At 38.5% G+C, this 23,922-nt stretch overlaps 1 protein-coding gene across 1 annotated transcript in view; it reads left to right on the top strand.

Annotated features, from left to right (window-relative positions):
* ENPP1 (ectonucleotide pyrophosphatase/phosphodiesterase 1) overlaps window positions 1-23,922 on the top strand; it is an 88,167-nt gene that overhangs the window by 8,736 nt on the left and 55,509 nt on the right. The window lies entirely within an intron of this gene.

The following is a 23,922-nucleotide window of genomic DNA, read 5'->3' as shown; positions in this document are numbered from 1 at the left end:
GCCCCCCCCCCCCCCATTTCCTATTTGCCAGACCTTGTGTACTTTATCTCTAGTCGGCACAGTTGTTTGAGGTCAGAGAGAGCAAACCCATTGGCTGGTAAGTAAGTCTGGTCTGTGACCCAGACCCTAGTGAGACTCTGTGTCCCATTATTTTGTGGGCCATGCATACATTATACTCATAACTTGGATCTAGGCGTTCAAAGGACTCAGGTGGTTTGCAGTCATTTCCTGTTCTCTTTGCCAAATCAGAAAATCAGCAAGTGTCTCAGATGGTTTTCTCTCACAGAAGTTCCACCTTTTTTTCTTTCTTTATTTTTAAAAAATATTTTATTTATTTATTTACCCCTTTTTTGCCCTTGTTTTTAATCATTGTGGTTATTATTGCTGTTGTTGATGGATAGGACAGAGAGAAATGGAGAAAAGAGGGGAAGAGAGATATGGGGAGAGAAGGACAGACACCTGTAGACCTGCTTCACTGCTTGTAAAGCGACCCCCCTGCAGGTGGGAAGTCGGGGGCTGGGGCTCAAACCAGGATCCTTACACAGGTCTTCTGCGCTACAGCCTGACCCCCAGAAGTTCCATCTTTAAATGAAACACTTTGCATTCCAACTAGCTTGATACTGCATTGTACCTTGTGTAGATTTCTCTGTTCTTTACCCCAGGAGTGATCTTTTCAGCTTCCTTGTTTCATCCAACTTTAGGCGTCTCCTGGAATCCAACTAAGTTTATCTTCTCATAGATAATCTTTGATCCATTATCTCTGTGTACCTCAACAATTCATTTTCTTAGTCACTTGGAGCATAGTAGTTATGGGTGAGTCTCCACTGCTAGATTGCTGGAGTGTCTGTGTGTCCTTGGGTAACTCTCCTTTCCTCCTCTCCTTTCCCCTTCCTTCCCCTCCCCTCCCCTTCCCTTCTTTTGTTTTTCTTTCTTTTTTTTTTTATTTTTTATTATCTTTATTTTGTTTGATAGAAATAGCCAGAAATCTAGAGGGAAGGGGGTGATAGAAAGGGGGAGAGGCAGAGAGACACCTGCAACACTACTTCACCACTTGCAAAGCTTTCCCCCTGCAGCTGGGGACCAGAGACTTGAACCCAGATCCTTGAGCACTGTAATGCCTGTGTTCAACCAGGTGTACCACAACCTGGCTCCTGTTTTTTTGTTTTTTTTTTCTTTTTTGCCTTTGGGGCTCCTGCACCAGGAATCACTGCTCCTGGTGGCCATTGTTTTTCCCATTGTTGTTGCTGTTATTGTTGCTACTGTTATTGTCATTGTTGGAAAGGACAGAGAGGAGGGGAAGACAAGAGATGGGGAGAGAAAGATCGATCCCTGTAGACCTGCTTCACCCATTATGTTCATAACTTGGATCTAGGAGTTCAAAGGACTCAGGTGCTTCACAGTCATTTCCTGTTCTCTTTGCCAAATTAGAAAATCAGAAAGTGTCTCAAGATGGCTTTCTCTCACAGAAGCTCCACCTTTTTTCTTTTCAATATTTTATTTAATTATTTATTTCCCCTTTTTTTGCTCTTGTTTTTATCATTGTTGTGGTTATTATTATTGCTGTTATTGATGGATAGGACACAGAAATGGAGAAAGGAGAGGAAGACAGATATGGGGAGAGAAGGATAGACACCTACAGACCTGATTCACTGCTTTTGAAGCAACCTCCCTGTAGCTGGGGAGCCTGGGGTTGGAGAACCAGGATCCTTGAGCTGGTCCTTGCACTTCAGCAGCTTGACCCGCTGCACTACTGCCCAGCCCTCCTTGGGTAAGTCTCTTTACTTCTCTCTAACTGGGATAATAATAGAAACTATTTCATAAGTTTGTTTTCAATGTTAAATATATATATATTTAAACTAACTATAATGATGTCTAAGTAGACAGTAGGATTTACTGTTACTGCTATGGTTAGGAACTTTACTCAGTAAATACTATTCAGAATTCCTACTATGTGAGCAGCCCTAATTTAAGAGGCTAAAGGCTATATGGTAGGCAGAAGAGGGGAATACTGTCTTCATGGTCCATCTCTGCATTTATTAAAAAAAAATCTTGCAAGGCTGTCTCACACTGTGACTTTGATAATTGCCACCTTGAAACTGTACAGACAGGATAGTGAGAGAGACTAACTAGTAAAGGGGAGTTGACTTCATCATAGAGGTCTGAGAAGAATCTCTGAGGTAGTAACAAGCAAGGATAAAAGGATTCTGGAAAGAGGCAGTGGCCTATTCAAAGACACTGGTTTGATATGGGGAAATAGAATAGGGTTTATACAAAAAGTCTTCCATGCTTGAACCTCCCAGGTCCCAGGTTCAGTCTCCAGCACCATCATAAATCAGAGCTGGGCAGTGCTCTGGTTGGTCTCCTTCTCTGTATCTTCTATTTACATCTCTCAAAACAAAACAAATAAGACAATGACAACAACAAGAATAACCACAAAAATGTTGCTTTTGCAGGAAGCAAGCAAGATCCTTCCCAGAAGAGATGAAGGCTAAAGTAAATGTTGAGCAGAAAACTATTGCAATAGAAAGTGCTTGATGGGTGACCCCCAGAAAAGGTGTTCAGGGGCCAGACAGGAAGACCTTGAAAAACATCTTGGCAATTTTGAGTTTTGTTCTTAACATTAACTAGAAATCACTGGTCTTTTTTTTTTTTTCCTGTTTCTTTTTGTTTCAATTGTTCTTAGAGACAAAACCTGTTTTACATTTGGAAAGGTCATTTTAATTTTGGTAGCATAAGCAAATTGAAGAGAGCACAGTACATGTAGAAAGAACAGTTCTTCCTTGTCTTTTTATCTTTTTTAAACTAGGTGTTAAATTTCACATGTGGTATCAATTAAATTTTAGATTATTTAAAGTTAAATACAATAAAAAGGAATTCAGTCTTTCTGTCATACTAGCTACTTTTCAAGGCTTAATATTGACAGACTACTGCTGTGTTGGGCTGCACAGACCAATATGTAGACCAAAAAAAACCATATTATAATCTTAAATATCTTTTACTTATGGTACTTAAAAGTTGATATATCACAGCTCTTTATTAAAAAAATAGTTGTCTGGGAGTCGGCGGTAGCGCAGCAGGTTAAGCACATGTGGTATAAGGATCCCAGTTCAGGCCCCCAGCTCCCCACCTGCAGGGGAGTCGCTTCACATGTGGTGAAGTAGGTCTGCAGGTGTCTGTCTTTCTCACCCCCTCTCTGTCTTCCCCTTGCAACAACAGGAAATAAATAAATAAATATTAAAAAATAAAAAACAAAAAAGAAATAGTTGTCCAGCAAGTAATGAGAAGTACGGTACATACAATGCATATTCCTTGTTCGAGAAGCCTATATTATAAGAACAAAAAGAAACTGCTTAGAAGGTGTTGGATAGTATGCCAGCTCCCCCTGGCTTCTGCTTAACCATATGCCTATATAGGGATAGATTTAATCCCATTCAAAGCTTTGGTCTATTTACATAAATCACTTTTACATTTACATAAAGCACTCCCTCCAGGGCATTGGTGGTTCAGTGATAGGATTCTCGCCTGCTCCACCCCCTCCTTGTCACACTCTGATTTTCACCAGTCACTTTTCTCTCCACCCTCTCTATGTCACATCCTGTTTCCACCCTACTTGGCAAGTATATATAAAGACAGCATTGTGAGTTTTACAGTACCTTGAGTTTAGCTTAGCTCATCTTAGATTGTGCTGCGTCCTGCATGAATAAAGAGATACTGCCTACAACCCAGCCATGAGTCCCTGGTCGTCTGTTACCCGCCCGTGAAGCCAGCCCGGCGAAAAAAACATAGCCCGGCGAAAAAAACATAGCCCGTCGAAAACAACAAGAAGGGTTATGATCTTACAAATATAATTTTGTGATTCTATATCCATTTGAATGAGTATAATTAACGTGACTTATGTCTAAATATGTGACTTATGTCTAAATATGTACGTTAAAAGGTAATACATTTCTAAAATGATATTCTTTCTTACATTAGTAAACCATGTTTCCATGATCAGTTTTTGAGTAGCTTCTAGAACTATGTTGAATAACAGTGGTGATAGTGGACATCCTTGTCTGTTCCAGATTTTAGGGCTGAGTACTGGCTTTAAATTTTCTGTGTAACTTTTTTCTTTTTTCCTACTGGGGCTTTTTGTGCCGGTGCTATTTTACCACTCCTAGCTAACTCTTCTTTTTCCCTTTTAATTTCAGATAGAGACAAGAGAAGTGAGAAAGGGAAAGGGAGAGAGAGAGAGAGAGAAAGAGAGAGAGAATGAAGACAGATACTATAGATAGCATTGCTTTGCTTCTTATGAAGCTTGCCCTGGCATAGCTACTATGTGGTGGTGAGGGCTGGAACCCCTGTCCTCATGATTAGTAAAGTGTGTACTCTATGGGGTGAACTCTTTCCTGTCCCAGGCCACTGTAATTTTGACTGATGAGCAACACTAATGGGCCTTAAAGAGTCATTTATTAGCACCCTATTCCTCAGAAAGAGTTGGTAAAATTTCACTGAGTCAACTTTTTTCAATTAATGTAATGTTCCCTAGTCATAATGTTCCAAAAATTATCTTAGGAATAATAATACCCCTCCCACTTAACTACACATGAGGTCTCTTTCCCTTCCTCTCTCATTCTCTCTCTCTTTCCCCCTTTCTTTTGTTCACCTTTTATGCTTCATCTATGTATTAACTACCACCTCAATAAGCAAGATGCCTGCCCAGGCAAGAACAAGAATGTCTTGGATAAAATCCTTAGTACTTTACCTTTTAGTCCATCCATTTTACCCTCCACCTGAGGGTAGGAAGGGCTATTCTTGTCCTGTACCATAAATTACTTTTCCTTTCCTCTCATCTGATAAAGTTGATTTTTTTTCTAAAGTCATTTACTACTACATTTATTTAATGAGTCATATCTTTCTTCATCATTGCTTCAAAGAAAGCAAACTGTCTTAAAGATTTTGTTGGCAATGTTTGCTTCTTAAAATCCAGCTGAAACAGGTCTAATTAAAATATTTCTGTACTTAGGAGATTTGAGAATTAAAAGTTAAGTGCACTCTCAAAATAAAATGTTCCTCAATTCTGTTAAATTTAACCTCAGGTGATTCTTTGAGATGATGTTGTTGTGTGTGTGTGTGTGTATTTGATATTTGATTATTTGCTGCACTGGTCAGGATTCAAAAAGAAAATAAAGGTCATATCTGGAAATTTAATCAAGAAAATGCAAGAGCTCAAGAAAGAGTTCTGCAGTAAAGTTCAGAACATGTCTGAGGCCCCCCACATTGATCCCTGGCTTCTCATATGCCAGAACTGAGCCATTCTCTGACCACTCACAAATAAATAAATCTTTAAAAATAAATTAAGGTAATTTAATATAGTAAACAAAGATAATATATTACAGCGGTATTGGAAGAGATAGAAACCAGATAGGTTGTGGGGTGGCAATGAGGCAAACCTGGAGAAGAGGAAAAGAAGGAAATTGCTAGGGTCTTGAAGGCAGAAAAGGCATAAAGCAAAGATGATAAAAACAGAGCTGGGAATAAGGATTTCCTTGCTGCAGCTGGACCCCTGCGGCGATCCAGCCTCTGCCTGGTTCCTACTTAAAATAAGAATAGTGAAGGTCTGAATGGTTTCACTTCTCCAGCCCTCTGTCTTTGTTTCCCCTTACCTCCCCTTTGTTGCTTATTGCCTGGAGGCAGAGATCTGGGCTTTGTTACTTCCCTGAGGTATTTCTCTGAGATAGCTATGCTCTGGAGAAAAACAGTGTTTGGGTTTATCAGGAAATACACTCCAAGCTGAAGATTAACCAGCCAGGGGTTTTATAAAGATGTGTTTTTGAGATCTGCACTTCTATAAGAGGAGTCAAGGTCAAGGAAGTACTGTGGTATGAAGCTGAGTTGTAATACGGTGCCTCAAGTGGGCATCCTGGGCCAGTTATTACTACCATGACCCCATGGAGTTGTCCAAGAGGGTGGAAGCTTCCCTTGAAAGGGGGTAAGGTATAGTCTTCATCTGGGGCCCTTTGTAAGGCACTACTTTCTGCAGCCTGAGGAGCAGTTTCTTCATTCTTGAAAGGGAATGTGGGAAGCCTACTAAAGTGTTCATCAAAGTAAGAAGTGTATATAAAAACAACATATGCATGTTATTTTTTAAAAAATTATATATTGCTAAAATGCATGAAGTAAAAATTCAACTAGCCTTTTTCATTTGGCAGTATCACATTGTATTGGGGTAGTTTGTTCCCTACATTAAAGGTTCATCCTGCATAATCTCAACAAAGAATTAAGGAGAAAGTCTGCTTTTCAGGAATTTTAAACTTTATTCAGGAAAATTGGCAACATTTACATGTTAGGCCAAGAGAGAGGGAGGAAGAGAAAGAAAGAAAACACCCAGAGCTCTTACTCATATGTTGCTAGGCAGAGAGAGCGCGCGAGAGCGAGCTCCAGCTTGTCCACAAATCTAGTTTATAATCATCCAAGCCCTGCCTTCACCTTTCTAAGTAAGCCACGCCTGTTACCACTCCCATTTCCTGTGTGCCTGGGAAACGTGTTCTGGCATGGTGCAGTGGTGTTTGTGGCCCCCGACCTACTTTCTGACCTCAACATTGTATTATTTATACATTTCTATACCTCAGTCTGTAGATCTACTTAAATTTAAAATGGATTTGAAATATTTCTTTATTTTCTTTTTTTCTTATATTTATTTATTTTCCCTTTTGTTGCCCTTGTTTTTTTTTTTTTTATTGTTGTTGTAGTTGTTGTTGATGTCGTTGTTAGAACAGAGAGAAATGGAGAGAGGAGGGGAAGACAGAGATGGGGAGAGAAAGACACCTGCAGACCCGCTTCACCACCTGTGAAGTGACTCCCCTGCAGGTGGGTACCTGCGGGCTGGAACGGGGATCCTTACGCTCGTCCTTGCGCTTTGTGCATGTGCACTTAATCTGCTGCGCCTGACTCCCTATTTTCTTAAGAATTTATTTATTTGCATATGAGAGAAAGAGAGATTGAAGTGCTGCTCAGCTCTGACATATGGTGCTACTTAGGGGATTGAACCAGGTATCTCTGGAAAGTCTTGATAGTCTACCACTGTATGCCATCTTGACCCTATATACAAAAATTATTAATACAATAATAAAATCCTTTTGAAACAGTATTGTGCAAAAAAAAGGAACAAAATTATACATAGAATTTTTTTTTCAATTAAAGTGTGTAGAATAATTTCTCAACTATGTATATACGTATATTTACAGGAATACATACAATGAAAATTGACCCAGAAATTAAGCAGTAGAAATTTTGTGGGGGCCAGGTGGTGGTGCACTTGGTTGAGCGCAAATCTTACACTGCATAAAGACTCAAGTTCAAGCCCCTGGTCCCCAACTATAGGGGGAAAGTTTCACAAGTAGTGAAGCAAGTCTGCAGGTGTCTCTCTTTCTCTTTCCCTTTTTATCACCCCTTTCCCTCTCAATTTCTGGCTGTTTGTATCCAGTAAATAAATAAAGATAATTTAAAAAAAAAATCCTGCATGGCAAGAAAAATATTCTTATTTTTTAAAAAATTGACTTTTAATATATAGAAAAGTTTTACATTAGCATGAAAGTTATAAAGCTGTTACAGAGTTGTTACAGAGTTTAATATATAGAAAAGTTTTACATTAGCATGAAAGTTATAAAGCTGTTACAGAGTTTTTATTATGTCCCAGGCCAGAACATCTTTTGCTTAAGCACTATACTAATTTCAATAATCCTCTCTCTTTCATTATTACTATTTTTAATTGGGGGGATTAATGGTTTACAGTGAATACTGTATGTTGATAGGTGTTTAAATTTCTCAATTTTCTGCAAAACACTCTCATCCCCAGCCTAGGTCCTCCTCCTCCATCATCATGCACCTGGATTTGAACCCTAGCCCCCAGTTCTGTTGTTTTGGTGCCAGTCCAATTCTACTTTATGTTTTCCCGTTCTGTTCGTATTTCTTAACTTCTGTCCATGAGTGAAATTATCCCATGTTTATCCTCTTTCTGGCTTATCTCACTTAACATGATTCCTTCAAGCTCCATATAAGATGAGGTAAAAAAAGGTTGACCTCATCATCCTCAATAGCTGTATTAAGAATATATTATGTATTAATAATATGTATTATTATATGTATATAATATATTATATATTATACAATAATATATATTATATACATATATTATATATGTATATAATATATATTATTATGTATATATATTATATGTGTATATAATATATATTATTATGTATATATATTATATGTGTATATAATATATATTATTATGTATATATATGTATTAATAATAGCTGTATTCTATGTACATATACCACAACTTTTTTGCCTCTCATCTGTTGTTGGACACCTAAGTTTGCTTCCAGGTTTTGGTTATTACACATTGTGATGCTATGAACATAGGTATACACAGATCTATTTGGATGGATGTGTTTGGGTTGCACTTTATGCTTCCCATAAAGAATTTTGACCTATACTCTCAGAGGGGTAAATGTCAGGGCAAGATGACTAGAGGGCTCTGAACTCCAATTCCATCAGGACCCAGTGAAAGTGAAGAGGGGAAAAAGGAAAACACACACACACACACACACACACACTCAGAAGTAGTAGGTGTAAAAGGAAGAGAAGGCCGGACCATATAAAAAATGGGTATATATATATATATATATAGTCAGCCCACATTTGTAATCTTGGGAGAATTAATGCAATTTCCAGAGAAAAGAATGGGGACACAGAATTTGCAGGTTTACTGCCTCCCTGGCCACTGGCTGGGGGTCACAGGGTGGCTTTGTGTGACAAGGGTGTAGCACGGGAGAAGCCTTCTTCTTCTGGGAGAAGCCTCTGAGTGTCAACTCATCTACTGAGGGTTAGACATACCTATAGTCCAGAGAGAAGGTTAAGGTAACCTTCCTTTCCAATGCAGTAGACCCAGTGCCAAGAACCTCCCGCTGAAGAGTCAAAGGGAGACTCCATGATTATTAATGTCACAATAATTCATTTCTTTTTGCTGTTATTATTGTAGGAGCTTTACTACTCCAGGATAACTTTTTTAGCAAAGTTTTTTAAATGTAAGTTATCCTAGTTACTTTCTTTTTTCAAATTATTAGTGATTTTTATATTGATGTAAAAAATTATAACAGGGGTATAATTACACACCTTTCCCACCAGAGTTCTTGTGGGAAATGGGCCCACTGTCCAGGAAGTCCAGGCCATTGTTTCCATGAGAGTCTGAGCGAGTTGACCCCTTTCCTGGGGGAGAAGTTAGGCAGGTCCCTCCTGACTTCATGAACTTAGGATGGATGGGCTTCCCCGGATGGGGCACCCTTTCTGCACATGCTACTCCATCCCCTTAAAACAAAGGCCATGAATTACTGTGTATGGCCAACTTGAAACCCACCGCATATATCCTGGTTTTAATCAACTGCTCCCTTCTCCCCTGCCTTGAAGTACCTGAAATTTACCCTCAGTGAAAGATGCTTTGTGAGCTCATGACCAAACCTTACATGGTAACTTTCCAGTTGTGATCAAATGCTTTGTAGGTCAAGATGTAACTATGCATTGTGTTTGGGTTACCTTTCTCCAAATCTCTATTTGTGGAGGCATTCTCTGCAATTATTCTCTCTTGTTACTATTAACTTTGGTTTGTTGTTGTTTTTCATATTTCTATTATAGCTCTAGACCATTTTAAGCACTCATATTTTTTTTTTAAATATTTATTTATTCCCTTTTGTTGCCCTTGTTGTTTTATTGTTGTTACTGATGGTGTTGTTGGATAGGACAGAGAGAAATGGAGAGAGGAGGGGGAAGACAGAGAGGGGGAGATTTGAAAAACAGACACCTGCAGACCTGTTTCACCACTTGTGAAGTGACTCCCCTACAGGTGGGGAGCCAGGGGCGAATCGGCATCCTTAAGGAAGCCAGTCCTTGCACTTTGCGCCACTTAACCAGCTGAGCTACTGCCCTATTCCCAATAAGCATTTATTTTAATGTCTACCCTCTACCATTGTCTCTGTGACAATGTAAGAGTTTCTTTCTCTCACTTTTTCCTTCTTTATTGCCATTAGGGTTGTCTCTGAATCCACCACGCCTGGCAGGTTTTTAATTTTTTATTTATTTGGCTAGTTCAGAGAGAAATTAAGAGGAAAGGGAGATAGAGAATGAGAGAGAGAGATAAGACAGAGACACCTGAAGCATGACATCACTGCTCATGAGGCTTCCTCCTCTGCAGGTGCAGATGGGGGCTAGAAAATCACTTTCCTTTTTATTCTGATCTTTCACACAGAGATTGTGCAGTGGATGTACTCATGTTTGAATGAATGCTTGATAAAGAATATAATAAAATGCGACTTTGAGACCATCAATGAAGAAAAAGTGGTTTAATTACTTATTATTTCTTTTGACTCTAAGTTGTGTCCAAGAAAGATTTTTTTTTTTTTAGTGATTATCATTTAAGTAATTGCTTACGACCAAATCTTTTCATAGTGTTGCTCACTCAAGATAAGACTTGTTTATAACAGAGCTCTTTTTTTTGCACCTCCAGAGTTGTCTCTGGGACTCCTGCTACAAATGAACTGCTCCTGGAGGCCGTTTTTTATTGGACAGGACAGAGAGAAATTGAGAGGGCAGGGGAAGATAGAGAAGGGCCAGAGAAAGACAGACACCTGCAGACCTACTTCACAGCTTGTAAGGGGACCTTCCTGCAGGAAGGAGTGGGTGTGTGGGGGGAGTTCCAACAGGGATGCTTGCATGAGTCCATGCATTTTGTACTATGTGCGCTTAACCCAGTCGACGCTGCCTGATCCCCCCTATAACAGAGCTCTTTATTGTTCCTTCTGTTTATACTTAATATGAATAGTGAAGTTACTAGTAAAATATCTTTATGACTGGCAGTACTGAGGGAAAAATATATTTGAAGTCGGTAAATTTCAGAATATGAATAAAGCTCCCTCACTGCTTTTAATTTAATGTTAAAAGATTAATTCTGATTGTTAGTAAAAGTACTGGAACTTGTGGGTATTCTTTTTTTATATTTTTTAATATTTATTTACTTTCCCTTTTGTTGCCCTTTTTCTTTTTTGTTGTTGTTACTGATGTTGTTGGATAGGACAGAGAGAAATGTAGAGAGGAGGGGAAGACAGAGAGGAGGAGAGAAAGACAGACACCTGCAGACCTGCTTCACCGCTTGTGAGGTGACTCACTGACTACAGGTGGGGAGCCGGGGCCTAGAACTGGGATCCTTAGGTTTTGCGCCATGTGCTCTTAACCCACTGCGCTACCGCCAGACTCCCACTTCTGGGTATTCTATTAAGTACTTTACACCTATTTCAGGTTTATACTTTTGGTTGTATCTCTATTCTAAACTATGTCACTTCTGAAAGCTCTGAGTCTAAAATTCCTTTGTATATATATATATATATATATATATATATATATATATATATATGTAATTTATTTTTAAATTTTTGTTTTCACTGTTCTGAGATGATTTTTTTTTCAGATAGAAGGTGTATGGAATGAAATACCACAGCACAAAGCTTCCCCTAATGCTGTTATATTCTCATGTGGTGTAGCAGGTTTTCGAATTTGGGTTAGAGGCTTTGCAAAAAAAAAAAAAAAAAAAAAGCCACAGTCCAGGTCCCAGGACTCCCTACTTATTCTTTCTTTTTTATTTTTAAAACATTTATTTATTAATGAGAAAGATAGGAGGAGAGACAGAAAGAACCTGACATCGCTCTGGTATATGTGCTGCCAGGGATTGAACTCAGGACCTCATGATTGAGAGTCCAGTGCTTTATCCACCACGCCACCTTCCAGACCACTTACGTTATTTAATTCCTTCCTCCCTTGTCCATCACTCTCCTGACTCTATTCTTGTCTCCCAGCTCCTCATTCAAATACTCATTCCCACCCTTAGCTAACCCTTTCAATCTTTGCAGGCTCACTTTGACTCACTTGCCACCTTTTGTACCCCATTTCCTCTACTTCCCCCTATGCCATGCCATCTTTTTAATTCTATCTCCATACTCCCACTCCTAGAATCCCAGACTACATACTGATATTTATATTATAATCTACCATCTCAGGTTAAAGTAGGTTCCCAGAACCTACTTAAAAAAAAATTCCTCCCTCCTCTTCTTCCTCCTCCTCCTTCTCTCCCTCCCTTTCTCCCCCTCCCCCTCCCCCCTCTCCTCCTTCTTCTTAATATTATTGCCTCCAATCTCTAGGGCTTGGTGCTGGCACTATGAATCTGCTGCTCTGGGCGGTTATCCCCCCCCCCCCCCCGGGACTCCCCAGCTTATTAGATAGGACAGAGAGAAATTGAGAGAGGATGGGGAAATAGAGGGAGGGAAAGAAAGATTGACATCTTCAGACCTGCAGGTGGGGAAAGGGGCTGGAACCAGGGTCCTTGGGCTTGGTAATATGTGCGCTTAATTGGATGCACCACCACCCAGTCTCGCGCTTCCCCCCCCCCCCCCCCCCCGCCCGACTTTTCAGTCTTGTGGATTTAGTCTACACAAATTCACAGACTTTCTGTTGTCCTTCACATGGTGTGACCTTAGTCCCTTTTCCTTGTTTGCTTCATTGTGACTTCACCTCTCAGATCCTTCTTACTTGCCGGGAGGGTAGAGGAGCTACATCATCAGCTGTTTTCACATTCTTGTGGCTACACCTTAGGTTTTCAAAAAATATCTTCCTCCATCCTACCAGCCTTGTTTCTACATATTTATCTCGGAGGTGAATTTCCTGCGAGGATTTTTTCACATAGATTAAATCTGCTTTATCAAACCAATTTCTGAAAATTAACTTAAGTTGTTCCTGATATTCTTTTTTTTTTCAGGCATTTTAAAATGTGTAATTAATGGTGGTTTACAAAATTATAGGATTACAGGATATAGTTCCCCACTGTAATCACTACCTCATGCCCCAATCCTTCCAGTTATAACCACCAAAGTTCTAGCAGTTTTTGAGACAATTTATTTTTTTCTTCTCTCCCTTCTTCCCTTTATTTCTTCTTCTTCTCTTCCCTTGTCTTTCTTCCTCCTCCTCTTTTGTAAGTAGTGCATCTGTTTCATTTCTCTAGATTACTCATATGAGTGAAAACATCTAGTAGCTGTTTTTCACCTCCACATTTATTTTGCTAAGGCTAATCACCTCTATTTCTAGCCATTTTGTCCAGTAAGACACAATTTCTCTCTTTTTTCAATAATAGAGCAATACTGCATAGAATATATATCTTATAATTTCTTTAGCCAATCATCTGTTGATGGGAATTTAGGCTGCTTCCATTCTTAGGCTATTATGAATAATGCAGCTATGAACATAGGGGTGCATATGTCCCTTCAAATTAGTGTTTTCATTTCTTTTAAATAGATGCCTAAGAGTAGTGTTGCTGAATCATACGGTATTCTCATTTTTATATTAGAATTCTTCATACACTTTTCCAAAGTAGTTTTTATCAGTTTGTATTCCCACCAATAGTAACAGAAATCCTTCTTTTCCACACATTTCCAATACCTGTCATTTTCTGTTTTGTTAAAGAGTTTCATTCTCACAGGTGTCAGGTGGAATCTCAGTCATTTTTTTGTTGTTGTTGTTAACCAGAGCAATGATCAGCTCTGGTTTATGGTGGTGGGGGGATTAAACCTGAGACTTCTGAGCCTCAGGCTTGACAGTCTGTTGGCATAACTATTATGCTATTTCCCCTGCCCTCAGTGTAGTTTTAATTTACATTTCTCTAGTGCTAAGTGAAGTGGAGCCTTTCTCCATATGTCTGTGGGCCATGTGTATCTCTTCTTCTTCTTCTCCTCCTCCTCCTCCTCCTCCTTCTTTTTTTTTTTTTTTTTTTTTTTTTACCAGAACACTGCTCAGTTCTGGTTTATGGTGGTGCTGGGGATTGAACCTCGGACCTCAGAACCTCAGAACCTCAGGCTTGAAAGGCTTTTGCATAACCTTTGTGCTGTCTCCCCAGCCCCCCTCCTTTTTGAATATTTATTTACAAAATTATAATAGGGGTATAATTCCACACGGTTATCCCCAGAGCTCTGTGTCCCCCACACCCCACCATTGGAAACTGCAGTAGTTCTCTCAACTTCACAGATATGTGCTGACTTATAACTATCTATATCTACATATCTATATCTACACACACACACACACACACACACACACACACACACACTTTGCCTATTTTTTCTATTGCCCTGCCTTCACTTCCTTTTTTACGTCTCACCTACAACTATTACTACTTCCAAGTATCCTTCCTTTTTTCTTCTCTCAGCTTCCTGAGAAGTGCCCAGCTTCCTCTGGTATTTTCTAGATTCACTTCTCTCTTAGCTGTGGTATAAAAACAAGCTTTCTGGTGACAAATGCTTCAAGTCCTAGTGGAATGGAAGTTCAGAGGCCTCTAGTTGTCTTGCCCTATCACGTACCTCTCTGGAAGTATAGATCAAATTGCTTTTGTGGGTGCAGGAGGTGGGAGTTCTAGCTTTTATAATTGCTTCTCTGCTAAGCATGGACATTGGCAGGTTGAGCCATACCTCCAGCCTGTTTCTATCTTTCCCTTATGTGGGTTAGGGCTCTGGAAAGGTGAGGTTTCAGGAAACATTGCTGAGGTTGTCTACCCAGAGAGTTCAGGATGAAATCATAGTAGCATCTGTAGCTTAGTGGCTGAAAAGCAATAAACCATGTGTATCTCTTCTTTAGAGAAGTCTTGTTTCATTCCTTTTGTCTACTTTTATTGGATTATTCTTTTTTTTTTATGTGTTAATTTATTCCCTTTTTTTTGCCCTTGTTTTATTGTTGGAGTTATTATTGTTGTTATTGATGTCATTGTTGTTGGATAGGACAGAGAGAAATGGAGAGAGGAGGGAAGACAGAGAGGGGGAGAGAAAGACAGACACCTGCAGATCTGCTTCACTGTCTGGTGACTCCCCTGCAGGTGGGGAGCTGGGGGCTTGAACTGGGATCCTTATCCCTGTCCTTGTGCTTTGCATCCTGTGTGCTTAACCTGCTGTGCTACTGCCCGACTCCCTATTGGATTATTCTTTTGTTGTGCTCTATGAGTTTTAAAAAAATATTTCATATCAATCACTTGTTGGATGTGTTACATGTAAATATATACTCCCAATTATTTTGTTACCTATTCATCTTTATGTAATTTACTTTTGATATACTTCCATTTATTGAATCTTGTTTTCATTTCACATGTCCATGAGGTTGAGTCACCAAGTACACTTCTGATGTTAAATTTTGATGCAGTGTTTTACAATGTTTTCTTTAGTGTATTTTATAGTGTTAAGTCTAATACACAAATCTTTGACCTGTTTTTGAGCTGCTTTTGATGTTAGTGTTAGATGATGATCTGGTTTCATTTTTCTCTTTGCAGCTGTCTAATTTTCCCAGCACCATTCTCTGAGCATCATTTTCCAAATATAATTTTCCAGTACCAAAATAATCTTTTTTCTCATGAAAATGGGTTTGGGCCCCTTTGTCATATACTAGGTAGCTGTATATGTGTGGGTTTATTTCTGGTCTCACTACCACCTGGCCCCATGGTCTCTTGATTCTGTTCCATTTGCCTCAGTGTCCATTTTTGTTCCAGTACCTTGCTTTTTAAATTACTATTGCTTTGTAGTATAAACTGAAGTTGGGGAATATTATATCACTGTGTTTTTCCTTTTATTTTCAGGAGTTCTTTGACTATTTCTATTATTTTTTCTTTTCTTTTCTTTTCTCTTTTCTTTTTTTTGTGGTTCCACACAAATTTTTGAATAAATTATCCACTTTCCTTGAAGAAAAATAGAGACTGTATTGATTCAATAGATTGCTTTGGTAGGATAGCCATTTTTAATAATATTTATTCTTCCAGTCCATGAGCAAGGGATATTCTTCCATTCCTTTGTGTCATTCTGTATTTAATCTTTTAACAATGTTTATAGTCTTCATTGTAAAAATTCTTCATATCCTTTGATTCACTCCAAATTATTTTCTTTCTCTGGGTTTGATTGCAAATGGGACTGATTCCTTCAATTCCCTTCCCGCTGACTCATCATTTGTACATAGAAGTGCTACAGATTTATGTGTATTAGTTGTTACCTTACTGAATTTATTAATAGTAGTTTTTTGGTGGAGTCATTGGAGACTTTAGATATATTATCATGCCATCAACAAATAGTGATAGTTTGACTTCTTTTCCAATATGTATTCTTTTGGTATGTCTTTCTTGTCTGATCGCAACAGCAAGGGCCTCCAGAACTTAAATAATTGATGTTGGTATGTCATTCCAGACTTTTGAGGAGAAAACTTTTCAGTTTTTCCCTATTGTGCATGATACTAGCTGTTGTTTATAATATATAGCCTTAATTGAATGGCAGAATATTTCTTCTATTTTCAGTTTCTAAAGCATATTTATCATAAATTGAATCTTATCAAATGCCTTTTTAGTGTCAATTGATATGACCATGTGGTTTTTATTTTCCTTTTTTATGTGGTGGATTCCATTGATTGACTGACTTACAATTGCTGAACCATCTTTCTTTTTCAAAAATAGATCCAACTTGGTCTTTGTGAGTTATTCTCTTAGTATGTTGCTGGATTCAATTTGCCAAGATTTTATTTTTTTGTATCAATGTTCATCAGATAATATGGGTTATTAGATTTATTTTTTGCTAGAATCCTTTCCTGCTTTTGGAATCAAGAGTGATGTTAGCTTCATTGAATGTGTTTGTTTCGGGGTATCTCTCTCTCTCTCCGGCGGGGTGGTCTCCAGGGGAAAGGTAACGGGCTGGTTCTTTCTCGCTCACGACAGGGGTGACACGAAGTAAGACACCAGGGGACTCTTAGCGTGCCTAGAATCTGAGTCCTAGAGTCCGTTTATTAGCAAAGTGGACATGAGTTAAATAGAAAAGCAATGGAAGTAATTATTGTTGAAATATGTCAGAAATTACAGGTTTCTTAACAGTCAGCATGCCCCTAAGGTAGGGGGCTGGTATGACAGGAATTGATGAGATACAGACAGTTATTCTCCATGACACAAGCAACTTAATTATCCAAAGGTATTTGAGAGAAGCATAGGGGTTAAACCCGTAGGGTGAGACGGAAAGAAGATGGATATCAAAAGGCCATATAGTTTGGAATTTCTCTTGTCTGGGGTCTGAGATGAGTCATGAAGTGTGTGATAAGGTGTGTTCTTCTGTAATCAGAAGGTGACTTTGAATAAGTGAATCTGTGGCCATGTGGCCTGCAGTTAATGCAGGGAAGTATTGGAGTTTCTGTGGGCCTGAGAATCAAGAAGGAAAGAACCAAGTCTGAGTTTCCCCCCTTATGCTCACCTCGGTTGAGAGAGACTTACCAAGAGGTTATCTTCCCAGACCTCCATCCAAGGATGGAGGTGGTTCTCCCCAAGCTCTATCAGGCTTACACATGGTCCCAACATGTTTGAATGATCCCCTCTCTTTAATGTTATGGAGAAGTTTGAGGATAACTGGTGTTAGTTCAATTTCGAAAGTTCTATAGAATTCATTAGTAAAATCATCTGGACCTAGACTTTTATTCTTGTAAAGATTTTTGATTGCTTTGCCCATTTCTGCACTAGTAATTCACTTGTTTAACCTTTCTGCTTCTTCTTGGGTCAAGCTTGGCAGGCAGTATGATTTTAAGAATGTGTCCTTTTCTTCTAAATTGCCTAGTTTGCTTGCATAGAGATATCTTTATGTGATGTGATTCTTATCTCCCTGTCATCTACTGTAATTTCACCTCTTTCTAATAATTTTTGTCAAAGCATTATCTGGTTAATCTATTTTTTTTTTACCCTTTTGAAGAGACACTCTTTCCAATTTCTACTTCATTAATATCTGTCTTCATTTTAACTATTTCCGTCTTCCTACTGAATTTTGTGTCTCTTTGTTGCTCTGTTTCTAGCTGGCTGAATCATAATAGAAGGTGGTTTACTTGAGAATTTTCCTCTTTGCTAATGTGGGCTTGTATTGCTATGAGTTTCCCCCATAGGACTGCTTTTGCCACATTTTGTAGGGTCTGGTAACAAATCTCTTCATTGTATTGTTCTTCAAGCAACTTGTAAGTTCTCTCTTGGTTTCTTCAGTGACCCAGTTGTTATTCAGAGGAATTTTGTTTAGTTTCCATATTTTGGGAGTATTACTTTTTCTCTTTTTGTGATTGATTTATAGCCTCATACTCCATGGTCAGACCTCCCCTCCCTTGTTTTTTATGTAATTTCAACATTTAGATATTTATTAAGGCTATCTTTGTGTCCCAGCATCTGCTCAATCCTCAGGAATGTTTCATGTGCACTTGAGAAGAATGTGTATTCATTTTTTGGGGGTGAAATATTGCATATGTATCTGTTATGTTCAACTTGTCTGTGGCAACATTTTAGGCCACTATTCCTTTGTTGATTTTTTTGTTCTGATGTTTTATTTCTTCTGTGAGTAGTATGTTTAAATCTCCTACTAGTAATGTTTTGCTGTCAGTATCTTCCTTGAAGTCATCTAGTGCTTGTTTTATTTACTTGGATGCACCCATGTTGGGGGCATGTATACTGATGATGGTAATATCTTCTTGTATTGATCCTTTGACCCATATATAATGAACATCTCTGTACTTGTCTTTTACTGCCTTATTTGCCTCAAAGTCTATTTTTATCTAATAGAATAGCTATTCCTTCTTTCCTTTTTAAAATTTTTTTAAGTTATTATTGGCTTGGGACATCTTATTCCAGCCTTTCACTTTGATTTTCTGTTTGTTTTTTCTTAGGATGTGTATTTCCTGGAGGTACAGAATAGAAGGATCTTGCTTTTTATTTCATTCAGTTAGTCTTAGTGTTTCAATTGGTGAATTTTACCATTTACATTTAGAGTGATTATTGATATTTGGAATTTACTTATAGACATTCTGATGTTTGTTTTGAGGTTGTTTTGTGCTCTTGTTGGTTATCTTTATGTTTGTTTCTACCTGTTACTTGGTGTATATTTCTATAATGGTTTTATTTATGTTTCCTATCATTCTCCTTTTATTTTATTTTTATTATTGGATAGAAAAGAAGGCAATTGAGAGTGGATGAAGAGAGAGAGAGACAGACAGACAGACAGACAGACAGACAGAGAGACACCTGCAGCCCTGCCTCACCACTCATGAAGCTTCCCCCTACAGCTGGAGACTGTGGCCTTGAACCTGGGTTCCTGTGCACTGTAATGTGAGTGCTTAATCTAACCCCCCTATCATTCTCTGGTCTATATTTTGTTTTGTGATTGCCACGAGTGTTTTATCTAGCTTACAATATTTGCAACATTCTTTTTCAAGTATTTATTTATTTATTTTTACCAGAGCACTGCTTAGAAGCTGGGACTTTGGAGCCTCAGGTATCAGAGTCTGTTTGCATAACCAGTATGCTATCTTCCCCCACACTCAAGTTAGTCTTGATGCACAAGCATTTGATTGTATTATTCTGTCCATTTTGTTCATGCCTTTCCTGTTTGTCCCTTCCAGTTGTTGGTTCTATTCTTCTTCTGATTGCCTAATTACAGTTGGAATTCCTTTGTTTCTTTTCCTGTGAGATTCCTTTCAGCAGTTCTTGCAAGACAGGATTGGTAGAGGTAAATTCCTTTAGTTTCTCTTTCTCTTTTAAATTTTTTTTATTTATTTAAAAAAGGAGACATCAAAACCATAGGACAAGAGGGATACAACTCTGCACAATTCCCACCATCAGATCTCCGTATCTCATCCCCTCCCCTGATAGCTTTCCTATTCTTTTATCCCTCTGGGAGTATGGACCCAAGGTCATTGTGGGATGCAGAAGGTGGAAGGTCTGACTTGCTGTAATTGCTTCCCTGATTGTCGGGCTAGCGACTCGAGAGAAAGAGAGAGATGACCCAAGGACCAAGCTCGTGGTGGCAAGGCTGTTCAAATCTTTATTCATCAGAACACCCCAGAGTCAGGCAGTAGCACACCTGGTTAAGTTACATGGTACAAAACCACAATGGCTGGTGTCAGCCTCCCTGTCTGCCCGCGCTCCCTGAGGTTGGAAAACAGAAGAGGCAAGTTGGAAATGGAAGTGGCTTGACAATACCATATATAGTTAGGAAAGGGGCAGAGAAAGGCAAAAGGGACTGGGAAAGGTAGGGACTTCCTTAGCAACTGTTGCTAGGAGTTTGACTGGTAGGATTAATAACACCCTGCAGTCTTGAGGGTAGGAAAAGAATATATTAAATGAGCAGAATGGGTGGGGAGTAGGGAGGAGGCCTTAAGTCATTTGTTAGACAAAGCAGAAGATTGATATGTAGATAATAAAAGGATGGGCAATAGTATCAAGGAATGCAGGGTGGAACAGGGGGAGCTGGCTTAATGTTTTAAGGAATGCTGGGCTCCTGGAGGCAAAAAATGCAGGGTTTCTGGAGATAGGGAGGGACTGACAGGGAGTCAGAAAACTGAGTACGTGCCTCTTCTAAGCTCTGCCTCACAAGAGGGAGTCTTATAGGAAGATTTGTTTCCCTAGTTCCCTATTTTTCAATGGGAAAAGCTTCACCATGCTCAACCTATTTCTCACAATATACCCAGCACCCAATGAACATGGGCATTGACAGGTTGATCCATACTCCCAGCCTGCCTCTCTCTTTCCCTAATGGGGTGGGGCTCTGGGGAAGTAGACCTCCAGGACACATTGGTGGGTTTGTCTGTCCAGGGAAGTCTGGTTGGCATCATGCTGGCATCTGGAACCTGGTGACTAAAAAGAGAGTTTCTCTTTCTTAAGAAGACCTTTAGTTCTGCCTCATATCTGAAGGATAATTTGGCAAGGTAGAATATTTGTGACTGGTAATTCTTAACTTTTAAATCTTTGAATATGCCATTCCACACCCATCTCAACTCTAGTCTTTGTGATGAGAAATATAGTGAAAGCCTGATGCCCCTGTCTTTTTATGCCAGTTTTTTCTTTTCCTGGCAGCCAGCAGTATTTGGGCTTTGTCCTTACTTTTGGATAGTTTTCTTTGTGTAGGCTTCTTTGGATTCAGGAACTTTAACATTCACTCAGCTTCTTAGATATCTATATTTTGAATGTTGCTCAGGTGTGGAAAATATTCTGTTATGATCTTTTTGAATATGACCTATGCTCCCCTCTCTATCTTCTTTCTCAGGAATCTCAATAATGCTCATATATGCTTTTCTGATATAGCCTGCTATTTTACAGAGAATTGTTTTGTTTTTCCCTAAACCTCTTTAACCTCTTTGAATTCAAAGAGTATATTTATTTTGTGTCTTATACTCCTGATATTCTTTTCTCTACCTTATTGAATGTACTTCCTAGTCCTGCTATGTGAATCTGAACTGCATTCAAGTGATATTTCACACCTTCTTTATTGATGTGTTTTTTATTTTTTCTGTTCTGTCATACTTCAGCTGTTGTGTTTTGAGTATAATTCATGCTATACAAATGCCTTTATTACAAATGCAGTCACCAACCTCAGAAATTACAATAGTAACTGAAGCAAGGATTGATGCAGTTTAACCACTATCAGTTATCCAAACAACACCTCCAGTCCAAGAAAAAATAGTAACAAAATCCAAATGAAAGAGAAAGGAAAAAAGGGAAAACAAGAATGCCAATTATGCAAATTTCCTGCCCACTGTAAATTCTAGGGATAGCAAGAGGAGAAAGGGAAGTAGGGAAGAGAGACACAGACACACAGAAAGTCCACTCTGAGTCAGATTTCTTTCCCAAAATAATTCACAAGTGAATATCAGTGAATTCAGAAAGCAGAAGGAGGAAGGAAGAAAAGAAGACAAGAACAAGAAAAAAAATTGAAAGGAAAGAGTTTTTTTGTTTTTGTTTTTTAATTAGCTAGGAGGAGGGAAAACGGGGAGAGTGGAAACAAGTTCCTCTCACAATAGATAGGACACCCAGTCACCTAGCAATGGAAAAAACAATAGCAGCTAATTTTGGTCAACCTGAAGGAGCGGGGGAAGGGACACACACATATATATGATAGTAATAATAAAATAGAATAGAGAAAAAAACTGAACAGTCAGTCTGCAACTTGAATGGCTCTAGACTGGCTCAGGCAGCCTGAAAAAAGACAGCCAATTGTTAAAACAAACAAACAAACAAACAAAACCTCCAGGTAATCTTTCCCAGGCAGGGGTGAGGCTCTGATTGGTCAGATATTTTGTCACTCAAATAGATCTCCAGCCACTTAGAAAAGAAAAAAGAGAGAGAGAAGGAAATCAAATAGGAAAAGGATTGGAATGACACACCCCTTGGTGAGCCAGGAATCTTGATAAAGAAAAGAGCTCAGTGGGGAGCCTGCTAGGAGCAGCTCTCCAGCTCCTGGGGTCTGGTTATGGGGTGGGGAAGACGTGTGCACTTCAGAAATAATCAGAACATTTCCTTTCTTTTCCCTCTGTTTTCTAACCTAAGATTGAGCCACAGGACCTCTCCTTGATATCACACTTAGGACCCCTTATTCACCATCCTGCTGATGGCCCAGTATCCTACCCTAAAAGTGTCTGCCTCCAAAGTGTCATGTTGGCTCCACCCCCCATATTTCACAGGTTCTAACTCTGTTTAGAGGTTTTCTTTCATGCATTCTGTCCACTTTGTGAACTCTGGAGTTGCTCTTTCATGATTATCAACTTTTCAGCAAATTCACTTCTTCTTTAATTCTCAAGTCTCTTGACACGAATAATTTGAAGCCAGAAGTTCTATTATTTTATTATTGATTAACAAATACTTAGTCTAGAGGCTGACATATGGGCACTACTTGATATGTTTTATTTGAGAAATTATTGAAGCCTCTACTCTACCTTCTATTCTTTATCTATTTTCTTCCATGTATTCCTCTATATCTAGTTAAGCTGTTCACATTGATAGTTGGGAAATATTTCTTTTACCTGTCTATGCCTTGTCCTTGCATGTTCTTACCCTTTACGTATTTTTTTCTCATATGATGTCCTTTCTTCCAGCCTTTTCTTATGCTTGCCTTCCTCCTAAAACTTTGCTGATATCCTTTCTTCCCTTCCTTCATTGTTGACTAGCAATATTAGTCTATCATTTTCCCTTTTTAGAGCCCATCTCAAAGGTTCTAAGAAGCTCTTTCTGGTTATTCACACTGCAGCTACACCAACCTTTCTTCTTTAAACAACTGTAAAGCTCAGCAGCTACTTCTTAGAGTTTATGAAATAAGAGTCATTACTTTTTACCTTCTTTGACACACATAGAAGCTCTCCAATGCTTATGTCTCATTGTTTTCTTTAATGTGTAATAGTCTGTATTTACATGTAGTTGATACTAATCATATGTATTTTTTGTTGGTGTTGAATTGCCTTGCAAACTGACTTTCCAGTGAGTTCTCTAGGAAGTTCTGCTCCAGAATTATTAAGAATTATTTTGTGAATTGCTTTGCATTTTTTCTTTTAACTCACATATTAAAGGTTTATTATTGTTTATAGGAATCATATGGTATACCTCTCTTATTTTGAATTTTCAAAGTCTAGAAGATTTGATGGTGAGGTAATAGTATAATGCTTGAGCTGGAAATATTTTTTAGAGATATCTGTATACCAACCTTTTAATTTTATAGATGAATAATCTCATGTCTAGAAATCTTAAGTAACTTAATCCCAGTTATACAATCAGTTTGGGTTTGGAGTATCGTCACTTAACCCTGTCTAGTTCATTTCTAAATCCAGACTTTGTGAGTGCAAGTTAGGACATTTCTTAAGTTTGTGTATATTAATTGTTAGAAGAATCAAGAACTGTCTATTGTTCTCAAATTGCCTTTTATGAAATAATAAGTTGGAAATTGAGCCTATAAATAAATTATCCTTTTTATCTTCCTTAGTCATCACATTTTTTGGATTTAATTCATTTACATTAACTAATAAGCTTATAGCAATATTAACCTTGAA

This window comes from Erinaceus europaeus, chromosome 4 (genome assembly GCF_950295315.1).
Source record: "Erinaceus europaeus chromosome 4, mEriEur2.1, whole genome shotgun sequence".
NCBI lineage: Eukaryota > Metazoa > Chordata > Mammalia > Eulipotyphla > Erinaceidae > Erinaceus > Erinaceus europaeus.
The sequence above is the reverse complement of the archived record's forward strand: the minus strand, read 5'-3'. Positions and strand labels throughout refer to the sequence as shown.